The sequence below is a fragment of the Limulus polyphemus genome, unplaced genomic scaffold (genome assembly GCF_000517525.1).
Source record: "Limulus polyphemus unplaced genomic scaffold, Limulus_polyphemus-2.1.2 Scaffold40, whole genome shotgun sequence".
Taxonomy (NCBI): Eukaryota; Metazoa; Arthropoda; class Merostomata; order Xiphosura; family Limulidae; genus Limulus; species Limulus polyphemus.
In genome coordinates, this window is record NW_013665650.1 from 598,798 (window position 1) to 606,979 (window position 8,182).

Sequence of the window (8,182 nt, forward strand, 5' to 3'; positions counted from 1 at the left end):
AACTAAATATAATATATATATATATATAGTGCCAAAACTGCTAGCTTGTCTGTTGTATCTCACCTGGTCTGAAAAGCCCTGGTATTGGGTGAAAATCTTTGTCTGAACTGGATATGGAAAATGTATTGTGGTTTACGTATTATAATATTCTCCTCTGCTTTCACTCATGGGTTCTTAGAATTAGTAGTCACAAATTGTGTTCTGCCATATCACTACTTTTGACTAAAACGAAATAAAATATTAAAATAGCATGAAAAGAAAATCTGAACTCATTCTGGAGTCCTCATAAAGTTATATGAAAGCAGGAGCCGTACAGTTTAAGCTAGCAATCAATTATTTGATTCTTTGTCTTAGTTTTCGCTTAAAGCTCTACAAGGACTATCTATACATAGACATTCTTAATTTTAAACTGATAGACACCAAGGAAAGCAACTAGCTAATCAATAGCATTCACTGCCAATTCTTGTGCTACTCTAATCTGAACAAATACTGAGAATAGAGCATTACTCTTACAGTGCACCCACAGCTCCAAAGTGTATAGCACGTTTTTGTGGCAAAAGACTGCAAACAGACTATCTCTCATTCAAAATTAGCTGGCCGAGTGGACAATATCGGTATGTTTCAGTCGACTAATACTGTGAGAGAGTAACTGGTCACGAGAAATTGCCACTTACTATGTAAAGTTGCGGTGGAACAAATTGTATCAGAACAATATTTTGACATTGTATGGTGTTACATAGGTAGTGTGATGCCACATAAAACTGATCGATTTTGGGATATATGTGTAACAGCTCTTGTTGTGTTTGTTTGTTTTGAATTTCGCGCAAAGCTACACAAGGGTAACCTCTTCTATCTGTCCCTAATTTAACAGTGAAAGGCTAGAGGGAAGGCAGCTAGTCATCACCACCCACCGCCAACTCTTGGGCTAATCTCATGCAAGCTTGAAATCTCGTTTTTTGGGGGAGTTCTAATTAAGTTTCATCTCGAGAGAGGAAAAGCTGAATATCTAGTTACTTATTCAGTAGAAGCAAATGCTTACTTGTCTACATAGGAACTCGCACGTTTTTTTTTATTTCCTTTTTTTGTTTTGTTTGTAAGAACGATTGTTTTCAATTTACTTAAAACGCAGCCATCTCTGTTTATTTTTCACGCAGTCTAAAACTCAGTCCAGTTACCAGATTCATTTAACTCAAACAATTTCCTGTTAGACATTGCTTTTATTATCGGCCTTATCCTGTGCTTGTGCAGAACTCATATTATCTAAGAACACTGTAGAAATAAGGAAGAAATAGTGGTTTTACCGTTAAGAATTTATATTTTTGTTATTTCATTAACTAACGTTATGTGCTAATATTTCCAGATTTTGTTGATTCATGTAAAAAAAAAAAAGCATATCATCAAAGTTGAATCTGCATAAAATAATTCAATCTAATGTACTCTTCTAAACACCTGTCTATCTAACTATCTATATAGCTATATATATATATATATACATTGTTATAACGTGTCCTATAGTTGGTTGGGTTCATTTAAATTATTTGGTGATAATAATATGAAGTCCAGCGTACGTAATAATCACATATTAATTTATTTCTTCTTATTTTTCTATTACATTTCTACAACCACGTTTCCTTGTTACTTGTAGGGCTTACTGCATAAACAATCTTTCAACATTAACTTCTCAAATAAATCTGTGCCTTCCTCAAATACAATGTTTCAATATAAACTGTGAGACATGCCTACTCTAACTTGATACTTAGCTTTGTTAGATAATAAAACACAGACTCAACAAACAACTGAATCGTCTTCTCCTTAACGACCTTAATCCTAGCTAGTTTGGGGTCATCCGGTAATTTTACAAGCCAAGTATTTTTACCCCTGGGTTGCCAGCCGAAACGGCAAACATATAGAACGAGCATGGTCAGCGACGGGGATTCGAACCCGCGACCCTCAGATTGCAAGTCGAGTGCCCTCTCTCCCGGTCATGTCATGCCAGATCCAACAAACAACTGTATAACAGAACAAATATGTTAACTGTCATTGAATACTCATTCACTATTCACTCAAATGAATATTTCACTTTGACTGGCACTGAACTAAATGTCACACATGTATTTATATCAGTATCATTGTTTCTAGAGATCTTACAGATTCATTCAATCATTACATCATTATCATGACCAGCAGCTTCTTCTAGCAAACATAAGTTAGAGCCTGGAAATATATAGCTTACAACACGGCCATTTTTCGCGATTGTGAAGTCCCTTGAACAATTCTGATACACAAGCACAACAGTACACTAAACAGTCAGTTCGCCAAGACTGATTGGGTGTTTTCTTTTCCAGTGTTTATGGCATGTAGATAACATGACCTCTTGTTCCTTATTGTCACTGGGTGCCCTGTCACTGGGGGAGTACTCCCTATAAAGGTGGTTGAGCGTATCCACTGGCGGCTTTGTCCTTGATGATCCTTTTGAACCCTAGGATCTTCATAAGGTTGACTTTCCATAGGCAAATTCTTCTCTGAAGTTATCCAGTTCACCATTCTCTCACAGAAGTACTTCCAAAGAAAATTACTCTGAATTGAAAATGGCTTAGGCTGCCTGTCCTTCTGTATTTTCTGAACGAAATCATCGATTATTTGCAGTACAACATATGGCCCTTTTCACCCTTTCTAGTGACAGGGATTGTACAACCATACCATGTCACCTCAGTTAAATCCAGTATTATCAACATTAACATCAGAGCAATTCGTTATATTATTACTTGTTAGCGGATTGAAATCTTTCCCAGGTAAAGAATGCATGATATCAATGGCGTTTCTTACTATCTCTATATATTCTGTATAAAAATCTGCTGAATGACTATCCTCTGTGCATGTTTGGTGTGACGGGGATTTGAACCCGCAGATTGCGAGTCGAGCGCCCTAACCACCTGGCCGTGCCAGGCCCTTTAACAGGGAATCTCTTCAGTGAATATATTTCAAGATTTAGTGTGGATATGGAGCTTCACTCAGGTCAGGGATACTTCTGGCCATTTGGTGAAATAGGCCATCACAGCCATGATGTATCTCTGTTACAGAAGACCAAGAGTATTGATGGTAACTCTCTCAAGTGGTGATCCAACACAATACTGCTGTAGCAGACCATGCTGTTTTCTTCTATGGACTTTTCCCAAAACAACATAAAACATTATTTACATCAATTCTCTACAAATTTCTAGCATCCAACCCAGAAGCATCCTCTTACTCTCTCTAGCATTTTCTTAACACCTAAGTGTCCCGCTGATGTGAGGCTGTGAAGCTGATGAAGTACTTCAGAATCGAGAGCCTTTGAAGTATCAACTGTAGTCGTTGTTTTAGTACCTTTGTATTTTTCCATTATATGAAAACTTATAATTTCCATCATACTAATTATAGAAATTGATTAGAGCTTGAGCAACACTTGGTAACTCTTTTTGTGTAGTACAGTACTTATTTTCTGCAGCATTCATTGCCTTGTTGAGTAAACAATCACATATTCACTTCCATGTGATAACAGTGCTCCCGCTGCAAAATCAATAGCATCTGTGTCTCAAATAAATGGATCTTCAAGGATTGGGTATGCTAATACAACTTAATTCTTTTTTATTTGTTGAATGATTGACCATAATCAACAGTCCAATAAAATTCAGTTTTTCAAGTAATTTGTGTAGAGGATGAGCTATGTTAGAGAATGATTTTACAAAAGAATGACAGCAAGAATATAGTCCAAAACCTTGTCTTACCTCGGACAAGTTCTTTGCTTTGTGCAATACTGAATGAATAAAATCTTAAATTAATCTGCAGACACTCCTTTTCTGCAGTTAATTTGTCCCAAAAAACTCTACTGTTCATGGAACAATTCACATTTCTTGAGACTCAGCTTAAGGTCCTTTTTCCTCCACTAATCCAGAACTTTTTTAGCCCATCACAAAAATTGTCAAACATCTTTCAATGTGTGATTATGTCATCCAAGTATATCAGTACTGTGTTTTAGGGTAGTTCTGAGAGAGCACACACTATTAGTCAGTGAAATATAGCAGGTATGTTACACAACCCTGATGATAACACAACAAATTAACACAATCTCCTTCTGTAGTAAAGACTGTCTTCTCTCTCTTTGCTCCATCGACTTGCATTTGCCAATATCCACACTTAAGATCCAATATTAAAACCATTTTGATAGACCATTGAATCCTTGGCAGTGAGCAAGTCATCCTTCTTTGTGACCCATTCATCTTCTGGTAGCTCACATAGAATCTTAGGATCCATGTCACTGAAGAGTTTAACTTATTTTTTAATGATTGTCATTATGAACAAATCGATGGAGTTTCTATGGGATCAAGGATTGTGCCATGTTTAGCTAATCTGTTTTTAAGTTACCATGAGAGATGTTGGTTAGACAAGTGTCCTGGACGGTTAAAACAATCATATTAGAAAATATGTGTAGGTGACATGTTTATTATCTTTAAAAATAAATCCGATGTATGTGAATTTGTAAAATAATGAAATAGTCAACGTGTTAGTATTACATTTACTGTTGAAGAACAAATTGCATCCGCTTTACCATTTTTGAATAGTATAATAATCAATTTAGGAAAATCGTTTGAAAGTAAGTGTTACCATAAATCAACATCTACTGGCTTATATTTTCATTTTTATAGTTGTTTATTCGTAGAGTTTGAAAATAATATAATTCACTTGTTAATACATCAGACCTATAAAATGGTTAGTTCTTTTTTCTGAGTTTCATGAAGACGTGGTAAATATTAAAAAAAATTCTTACAAAGAAATGATTTTCTTCTCAGTAGTGCAGTGGACATCAAAAGGGCAGAGGCTTATTGACAAAAAAGGGCATTTTTCAAGAATCGTAGGACAAAACTGTTTTTTTAGGGGAGAGGTGTTAGGGGGAGACTACGGGGACTGTGTATTACCTCTGTTACACATAGGGTAGAAAGCCATGAGAAGCAAACAGGTAGTCTTTTATTTCTATTTAATAGGTCTTATAAACACTTTTAAAACCTAAAATGAAACAGTGAATTCTTGCACAATTATCATTATTTCTTACTGTAAAGACTTACAAGTTCCTTTGTTCCGTTCATTTGAAAGGTGTTTTTTTTTTCATAATAAATAATAAGGTGTGGCATCAGCCACGTCTTTTAGTAGTTTGGGGCAATTTTTATGACTGAGAAAAAGGGCACTTTGGGGGCCTAAGAGTAGAAATGCAGTGGGCTGAGCCCACCCATTTATATGACTAAATTAACAAAGTTCTACAAATAAATGGGTAGTTTATTGTGTTTTATTGTGTGTATAACTAAAGAAAGAGGTTAAAACTGTTTTGAATTATAAAATGTATCCTCAAGTTCAACTTAGAATTGTTTTAAAGTAATTACTATAAATTTAAAGACAGTGTTCCGAAAACGTAGCGCTCTTACGTCATCTATAAATTTACATGTTCATGGTGAAATCAATAGCTATGAATTAAAGAGAGTGCGCGAGATACTTCATATAATCAGAGCACTATTCTTCGACAAGTTTTACAAGACTGTAGCTTTCTTCTTACTGCCAAAAATTTCAGTATCCATGGAAGTGCTTCAAATGAAAAATAATGTATATTGCATTTGTCTCTCTCTCTTTTTTTATAAGATATAAACAAGGCTGGTCAACAACTGCACAGATGCCAAAACATTTCCTTAGTTTTATCTTACGAAGGTTTAAAAATGTCTCAAAGAATATGTATATTATATATATATATAATAAAATTAGAATCTCCATAATGTGTTGTTTGGCCTTGTGATATGTGTGTGTGTGTGTGTGCGTCCAAATCTTTACATGAAGTGAATGAAACTCTCATTCTTTTAGTCTTGTGTACACACACACCCATGCAGTTACTCTACCTTTTAGTAGTTTTGCTGTTGATTTACACGTGGGTGTACGGGTTATCTTACCTTTACGCTGCAGCAATCTTTCTTCAGAGTTAATTCAGCTAAGGTTATCTCATCTAGAAGTCAACGATCTCCTTGAAACATGCTACGAATTACATGAAGAACAATTGTTTATTAGCTTTTCAATTGTTCCATAATCGAATTAAATCAGTGACTTTTTTTTTGCGGAACATTACATGGTTATATTCGATTTAAGCTCGGAAAAGCAGCAATTAACATGGTTACAAGTGAAAGAATTTGTAGCTATGCATTTCTTTATTGTTCTTTGTAACTAATGAAAAAAATGTCAAGTTTGAATTTTATTTACACTAAAACATACTATAATATTGGTCAGTTTTTCAACCGATAAGTGGGGGTGTTGACCGAAGTCATGCCTTCTGATATCACCTGCATTTGAAACAAAGGAATTATGCTTAAATCATGTAAATGCATTACTTTCTTACGCATATATATTGTTAGAAAGTTTCACAGATTGAATGTAGATGGCGCTTTTCTAAAGTATAGAAGTTGCTGCATTAGATGACATTGAAATCTTATCTCTCTCTAGTGTACTTGATACGGGCCCAAGTGACTTGTTATTCTCATAATTTTCATTTGGAACGTCTACCGAAGATCCGATAACTTAAACAAACAAGGGCTAGCAAACATTGAATGCTACAGCATATATATATATATATATACACCCTAACTGCTAAAATTTTGTATTGCACCAGTTTCATGAATTAGAGATTACCCACTTTTCTCATACTTTTTCAATAAAAGAAGTTTTATACGTGTTGTAGAACTTAAAGATACTGAAAATGACCGGTATGTCATGAAACTGGTACAATTTTGTCACTTATTCTAATATCACTTTATTTATAATATTTTATTAATTTTATCAGTTATTAAGAAAAGATGAGACATTTATATATAATATACCAAACTTTCTTAGCCCCCCCAGAATATTCCTCATCCTAAGTGAGCCCACACCGCCCATTGAATTTATACAGACTGAGCACATTAATAGTACTGCATATGTTCGGTTTTTGCTACAGCCCCCCCCCCCCCAAAAAAAAATACCTACAGCCCTCAGTTTGGGAACCCCAGTCTCATAAAAAGTACTCCGATGATGTGTCTAAAGTTAGCACAATACATACTTTGTTACCAAGCAAAATAGTGAGGATTATCTAGTAAAGAATATATTCAAACCACAACTTTGAGTGAACTGACTGTACAAAGGCAAAACTAAGTAAAATGCTTTATATTAAAAACTCAGGTAAATTCTGTTTCAAAACAACAACAACAAAAAACGATAACTCAAAACTCATTCCAGTTTATAGCTGAATTAAGAAGAAATAACTCAAAACTCGTATTTCTATAAACCCTGAAATACAAAGTTCGATTTTGGGTTATTAGGTTTCTGGAAACCAAATTCGTTCTTTAACATTCCATCCAAAGATGTGAATATGTTATAAATCAACTCTACGACATTTTGCCATGAAAAACAAAGATAGAAAGGTAAAGCTCTTTCATCTACTGATACCTAAAATTCGATAAATGATTAGCCAAGCTTTATATAAGAAGGTTTCGTACTCAATAAAGCAAATATTAATTTCAAGTAAATAATACTTTCTTCGAATTTCTAAGCTTACCTGAACTAAGAGAATTTGAAATGGAAATCAAATTAATTATAAAAGCTGATTGTTACTTTATATTCTTAATTAACTCGCAAACAACAACACAGTGCAAACTGAAAGATTTATTTATGAACCTACTACTAGATGGCAGTGTCTTTACAAGTCAGAATATTGATACATGTATAATAAGCACTCGCTTCATTTGACAAACATTGTATCTTGAGTATAGCTTGACATTTACTTATTCTTTATGATTTTTATGTTACAAAAACAGTTATATTAAAACTTCATTCTTAAATTCTTCTTTTGAAATTGCAGCTATATTAATGAAATCAAGAAGAAGAACAGTACGTATTATTAGGTTGTAAGCAAGGTTTGGGAGGCGTAGAGCTACACAATGATTTACCTATGCTCTGCCCACCGCGGGATCGAAACCAGATTTTTGTATTATAAGTCTTCGGACCGCTAAGCCACCAGAAGTAATATGTTTTATGCTTTTGTTTAAGTCTAGGGCTCATACCCATTAAAGGGATTTAATAATTAAAAACTTTTGCAACTCTCAGATTTTTTCACCTGTGAACGTATATATATATATATATA

The 8,182-nt window shown here is 34.3% G+C and overlaps 1 long non-coding RNA gene across 1 annotated transcript in view; it reads left to right on the forward strand.

The window, feature by feature from the left end:
• LOC111086338 overlaps nucleotides 1-4,920 on the forward strand; it is a 27,312-nt gene extending 22,392 nt beyond the window's left edge. The window contains exon 3 of the long non-coding RNA XR_002611059.1: nucleotides 4,827-4,920. This is a non-coding gene — a long non-coding RNA (uncharacterized LOC111086338). The remainder of the gene's footprint in view (nucleotides 1-4,826) is intronic.
• The last annotated feature ends 3,262 nt before the right edge of the window (nucleotides 4,921-8,182 follow it).